General features: G+C 42.3%; 1 pseudogene; it reads left to right on the top strand.

Annotated features, from left to right (window-relative positions):
• The first annotated feature begins 572 nt into the window (after positions 1 to 572).
• LOC149125305 (nucleoporin SEH1 pseudogene) lies at positions 573 to 1,319 on the top strand (annotated as a pseudogene).
• The last annotated feature ends 5,566 nt before the right edge of the window (positions 1,320 to 6,885 follow it).

The raw sequence follows: 6,885 nt of genomic DNA, 5'->3' as shown, positions 1-6,885 counted from the left end.
ACTGATATGAAGAACAGGCCACTCAATGAAACAGGGCACAAACTCCAAAGAGATTGCTACCTTCTGAGATGCTCAATATCAGTCTTTTCTCTCCACATGTTCAAAGACTCACAGCCTCTAAGTCAGGTGTTTTGTAGTTCAGGGATATGGCTCAGGTGTCATCACATGCCATAAAAGTGAGACTAGGAGGTGAGTTGTGTAGGAAGCTAGGAAGAAAGCCTGCAACTCATGGATGCTCTCTTAACCAGGTCTGCTCCTCCTGAGTGCCTGTCTCTCTCGACACCTGTGATGTATCTCACTGTGGAGAAGGAAGGCAGTGTCCCCTCATCTCCATCCGCATTGACCCATAGACTCCTGATGTGTTGTGGAGCTGTCCATCTCAACTGTATCCTGTAGACCTGTATGTGACTATGTCAGTGCCTTACAGGATAGGAGTAATTTTTCCCATGCGAAAGAGTCATTATCATAAATTCTAGAGCAACAGGCATAAGAACACATTAATCTGAGGGTCACTAAGCAATCAGTTCACACTTTTAAGGATGTTTTCATAGAGGCAGGGACTTGGCGCAAGCATGTGCCATAGTTGTATTTCTTGGAACCCTTTAAGCTCTTGTGCTCACTCTCCCAGGAGAGCTGTAGGGAGTGATGACAATAGTCCAAATGCAATGGCCACAGTTCAGATTTTTGAATATAATGAAAATACCAGGAAATATGCAAAAGCTGAAACTCTTATGACAGTCACTGATCCTGTTCATGATATTGCATTTACTCCAAACTTGGGAAGATCTTTCCATATTCTAGCAATAGCAACCAAAGATGTGAGGATTTTTACACTAAAACCTGTGAGGAAAGAACTTACTTCATCTGGTGGACCAACAAAATTTGAAATCCATATAGCAGCTCAGTTTAATAATCACAATTCTCAGGTCTGGAGAGTGAGCTGGAATATAATAGGAACAGTGCTAGCATCTTCAGGAGATGATGGCTGTGTACGATTGTGGATAGCTAATTATATAGACAATTGGAAGTGCACTGGTATTTTGAAAGGTAATGGGAGCCTAGTCAATGGGAGTTCTCAGCAGGGAAATGTGAATCCTTCCCTAGGTTCAAATATTCCAAATCTTCAAAATGCACTAAATGGATCTTCTGCTGGCAGAAAGCACAGCTGAGTACAAGCTAACTGGAGTGACTTTGTTGTTTTGCTGCTTGTTGCATGCACACAGGAATGGAACGCAAACTCCTTTTCCCCTTCCCCAGTGCCGTTTGACCTCTCCCAAGATACACCAGCAGCCTGCTTGCTACTAACCACAGTCCAAAAGGCCTTTAAAAACACAGTGGATATCAATTTGTTTGTACTAGTCAGTTTATTGACACTACTTGAAACTTTTGAGATATAAATGGAGAGGCTTTTTGTTCAGACATTGTCAGCAAAACAATTTTTTGAAATGTTCTTGAAACTAACTTGGCTTAAAAATTAGAAAAAATCCTTACTATCCTTCTGAGTGTGGGGAGGAAGGAAAATACCATTTTACTCCCTTTGGAGAATGTAGGCATGTTTCTTTTGTTTTCAAAAATGCAAAAATGATGAATTTTTATAAGTTTAATTTGAAGATTGAATAAATATCTTTCATAAAGAAAACTTAGCAGTCATTTCTGATTACATCCCAAAACTGATTTTCAAATGATGCAGTTTTTTTTTTTTTTTGACAGGCAGAGTGGACAGTGAGAGAGAGAGAGACAGAGAGAAAGGTCTTCCTTTTGCCGTTGGTTTACCCTCCAATGGCCGCCACGGCTGGCGCGCTGCGGCCGGCGCACCACGCTGATCTGAAAGCAGGAGCCAGGTGCTTCTCCTGGTCTCCCATGGGGTGCAGGGCCCAAGCACTTGGGCCATCCTCCACTGCACTCCAGGGCCACAGCAGAGAGCTAGCCTGGAAGAGGGGCAAGCGGGAAAGAATCGGGCGCCCCGACCAGGACTAGAACCCGGTGTGCCCGCACCACTAGGTGGAGGATTAGCCTATTGAGCCACGGTGCCGGCCTCAAGTGATGTAGTTTTGGCTGATCAGGGTTCATGCTAAAGGTAGGCTTTGCTACCAACACAGCAATTCAAACTTCCTGCTATTTTTGCGTCATATCTATGAGAAGAATTGCATTTAAAAAAGGAAAAGAAAATGAATATTAATAGAATAAATGGGGGGTACTTTAAGTGAAAGAGAAAAATGTTCTTGATGTCCTTAAACAAGGTTTGTCAGAAGTCAACCACAAACATTAGAAAGTTAAATACTAAAAGAATAATTTCCAACTTATTCTATGAGGTCAACATTTGATTAAACAACAACAAAAATGAACAGGGGCTGGCAATGTGGTATTGTAGCTAAAGCCTCTGCCTGTAGAGCCAGCATCCCATATGGAAACTGGTTTGAGTCTTGGCTGTTCCACTTCTGTTCCAGCTCCCTGCTAATGCACCTGGGAAAGCAGTGGAAGATGGCCCAAGTCCCTGGACCCCTGCACCCATGTGGGAGACCTGGAAGAAGCTCCTGGCTTCAGATCAGTGCAGCTCTGGTCATAGCAGTCATTTGAGGAGTGAACCAGCAGATGAAAGACCTCTCTCTCTTTCTCTCCCTCTCTCTCTAGCTCTACTTCTCTCTGTAATTCTTTCTTTCAAATAAATAGAATAATTCTTAAAAAAAGATTCTTAGGAAACAAGGAATAAAAAGATTTTCCTCAGTTTGAAAAAGGACAGGCTGAAAACCCTCTTGTCAATGTTGCATTTAATGGGGAAAGCTTGAGTGTTAAGATCAAGAACAAAAGAAGGCCACCTACTCTCACTATTCCTATTCAAGACTGTATTGAAGGTTGTAGCCTGCTTAGGAAGTCAAGAAACAAAGTGTCCAAACTGGAAAAGAAGAAGGAAAAAGCATCTTTATTTTCGGATGATATGCCCACATATGTAGACAATCCAATGAGATCTCAAACAAACAAAAACCTCACAAACTGTTGAAACTAATCAGGGAATTTTGCAAGATTACAGGAGGTAAGACCGATATACAACATTCAAGCATATTTCTACATATCAGCAACAAACAATTGGAGGGTGGAAATTTGAAAATATTATTTACAATGCCATCAAAATGTGAAATAATTAATCTGGTAAAAAATAGTTGAGGTCTTTTTTTAAAAAAATAAAGATTTGGTTGTTTATTTGAAAGAACTACAAACAAGGAGAAGGAGAGGGAGATGAAAAGAGAGAGAGAAAGAGAGAGAGAGAGAGAGAGAGAATCTCCCATCCATTGATTCATTCCACAAGCAGCCACAATGGCCAGTGCCAGGCCAGGCTGAAGCCAGGAACCAGGAGCTTTTTCCAGGTCTCCTACATGAGTGCAGAGGCCCAAGCACTGGGGCCATCCTCTACTGCTTTCCTAGGCATATTAGCCGGGAGCTGGATTGGAAGTAGATCAGCTGGGACTTGAACTGGCACCCACATGGGATGCTGACGTTGCAGGAGGCAGCTTTTACCTACTAAGCAACAACATCAGCCCCCCAAAATTTAAGACTTGTACAACGAAATAAAAAAAAATCCTTGAGAGCTATTTAAGGAGACCTATGTAAAAGAGAGATATCTTGTTCAGGGCTGAGAAGACTCAAAATTGTTAATATGTCAATTCTCAAATTGGGTTCAGTGTCAACCCTAAGAAAACCTACAGCAGGCTTGTGTGTGAAAATTGATAGATGATTCTTAAATTATATGGAAATGGATGGAATCTTAATATTGAGAGAAAAATGTGTAGACAAACACTTTATGATTTCTAAGCTTGTTATAAGTTTGCAGTAATCAAGATAATGTTGCATTGGCCTCAGAATAAATGAATAGAGGGGCTGGCATTGTTGTGCAGTGGATTAAGCCATCTGTGACACCAGCATGCCATGTGAGCATGGGTTTGAGTCCTAGCTGCTCCACTTCCGATCAGCTCCCTGCTATGGCCTGGGAAAGCAGTAGAAGATGGCCCATGTGCGTGGGTCCCTGCACCTGTGTGGGAGACCTGGCAGAAGCTCCTGGCTCCTGGCTTCAGATTGGTCCATTTCTGGTCATTGTGGCCATTTGGGGAATGAACCAGTGGATGGAAGACCTCTTTCTCTCTCTGCCTTTCAAATAAATAAATATTTTTCTTAAAAAAAGCTTTATTTTATTTGAAAGAGTTACACAGATAGAGGAGAAAGAGAAAGAGAAAGAGAAAGAGAAAGAGAAAGAGAAAGAGAGAGAGAGAGAGAGAGAGAGAGAGAGAGAGGTCTTCCATCTACTGGTTCACTCCCCAATTGGCTGCCAAGGCCAGAGCTGCAACAATCTGAAGCCAGGAGCCAGGAGCTTCTTGCAGGTCTTCCACGTGGGTGCCAGGGTTCAAGGACTTGGGCCATCTTCTATTGCTTTCCCAGGCCATAACAGAGAGTGGGAATTGAAGTAGAGCAGCTGGGTCTTGAACCAGCATCCATATGGGATGCCAGCGCTTCAGGCCAGGGCATTAACCTGCTGGGCCACAGCACTGGCCCCAATAAACAAATCTTAACACACACACACACACACACACCCCACACAAGATGCATTTGGGACAGGAGTTTTACCTGGCAGTTAAGATGCCCATGCCCACACTAGAATACCTTGGCTCAATGTCTGGCTCTGGCTCCTGACTCCAGCTTCTTGCTAATGCAGATCCTGGGAGGCAACAGGGATGGCTCAACAAACTGGGCTCCTGCAACCCCCAAGGGAGACCTGACTGAGTTCTAACTCATTGGCCCAGCCCAGCCCTGGCCATTGTGGGAGGCACAGGGGAGATAACTAGGAAACGGAAGTGCTTTCTATTCGACTTTCTCTGCCTTCAAATATAAATCATTTCAAAAGATTAATTTTGATCCTTAATTAATATCATATACAAGAATTAACTCAAAATAGACTATACACCTAAAGGAAAGATGGAAACCACAGTACTTCTACAAGGAAATACATGAGAAGTATTTGTGATTTTGGATCAGGTAAAACTAAAATTAAAATTACAAATAATTTTAATTAAAAACAAATAAAATTATAAATAATCAAATTAATATGCTGGATGTCATCAAAATTAAAAACTTCTGCTTTTCAAAAGTCATTGTTTATAACATGTAAAAACGTAGCTACAGACTCGGAGAGACTATTTCCAATCATGTATCTGGGTCTTTTTCTGACTACATGAAGAATTCTCAAAACCCAGTAACAAGAATGCAGTCTAACCGAAAAAAATGGGCAAAATGTTTGAACTCAACAAAGAAGACATACAGGTGGAAAATAGATACAGAAAAAGATGGCCACGCCATCAGCCATTGGTTGGCAAAGATGTGAAGGAGCAGGGAATCCCACTGCCAAAGAGGGTGAGATGGAGCGATCACTTTTTCCATGTATGGTGGTTTTCTTCTCGGCCATCCCATTTGCTGGCACACAACTGTTCCTAGTAGTCTCTTAGGATCCTGTATGTCTGTGGTACCAAGTTTCAGTCCTTCATTTCTGACTTCATTTGCGTTTTCAATCTTTTTTTCTTATTCTACTTAAAATTGCCCAAATTTGCTTATCTTTTCAAAGTCAACTCTTACTTCTTGTTCTCTATTGCTTTCTGTTTCCCAGTTTCTATTTCATTTACTTTGTCCCAATCTGTTATAAAGTCTAATTAATTAATTTAGTTGAAAGGGGGAGAGAGAGAGAGAAAGAGAGAGAGAGAGAGAGAAACCTTTGACTCACTGGTTCACTCCTCAAATACCTGCAACAGCCAAGTCTGGGCCAGGCTGAAGCCAGGGACCTGGAACTGCATCTGGATCTCCCATGTGGGTGCAGGGACCCAAGAACTTGGGCCATCTCCCACTGCTTTCCCAGGCCATAGCAGAGAGCTGGATCGGAAGTGGAGCACCCTGGATTTGATCCGGCGCCCATATGGATGCTGGTGCTTTAGGCCAGGGCTTTAACCCACTGTGCCTCAGTGCCAGCCTCCCATTTAGTTCTGATCTTAATTTTTTCCTTCCTTTTGGCATCTTGGGCTTAATTTGTTCTTTTCCTAGTTGTCTAAGTTGTTAACATTAGGTTGCTTAATTGGGGTCTTTTTTGCTGTATGTGTTTTGTCCTGTGAACTTCCTTTTTTGAACTGTTTCTGCTATATCCCATAATCTCAGTATGTTGAGTTTCCATTTTCAATTTTATCAAGATATTTTTAGTTTCAATTTTAATTCCTTCATTGACCATTGGGTGTATAATAACATATTTAATTTCCACAGGTCTATGAATATTTGGACATTCTTTTTATTATTTATTTCTAGTTTCATACCATTATGGTCAGAAAAGATAATTGAATTCAATGATTGTCGATTTGTTCAGATTTGTGGTGTGGAGGTGGCACTGTGGTGCCATGTATTAAGCTGTTGCTAAGGATGCCCACTTTCTTGGGGTCAGTGCTATGGCATAGTGGGTAAAGCTGCTGCCTGCAATGCCAGTATCCCATATGGGTGCTGGTTCGAGTCCTGGCTGCTCCACTTCCAGTCCACCTCTCTGCTACAGCTTGGGAAAGCAGTAGAGGATGGCCCAAGTCCTTGGGTCCCTGCACTCATTTGAGAAACCCATAAGAAACTCCTGGCTCCTGGCTTCGGATCAGTGCAGATCCCACCATTGTGGCCATCTGGGGAGTGAACCAGCGGATGGAAGACCTCTCTCTCTCTCTCTATCTGCCTCTTCTTTTCTCTCTGTGTAGCTCTGACTTTCAAGTAAATAAATAAATCTTAGAGAGAGAGAGAGAGAGAGAGAGAGAGAGAGAGAGAGAAAGGATGCCCACTTTCCATATTGGAAGGCCTGGTTTGACTGTCAGTTATTCTGTGCTT

Source organism: Oryctolagus cuniculus, chromosome 7 (genome assembly GCF_051225735.1).
Source record: "Oryctolagus cuniculus isolate XC-2025 breed Fujian yellow rabbit chromosome 7, ASM5122573v1, whole genome shotgun sequence".
NCBI classification, from domain to species: Eukaryota; Metazoa; Chordata; class Mammalia; order Lagomorpha; family Leporidae; genus Oryctolagus; species Oryctolagus cuniculus.
This window is presented reverse-complemented; position numbering and strand designations above follow the sequence as displayed.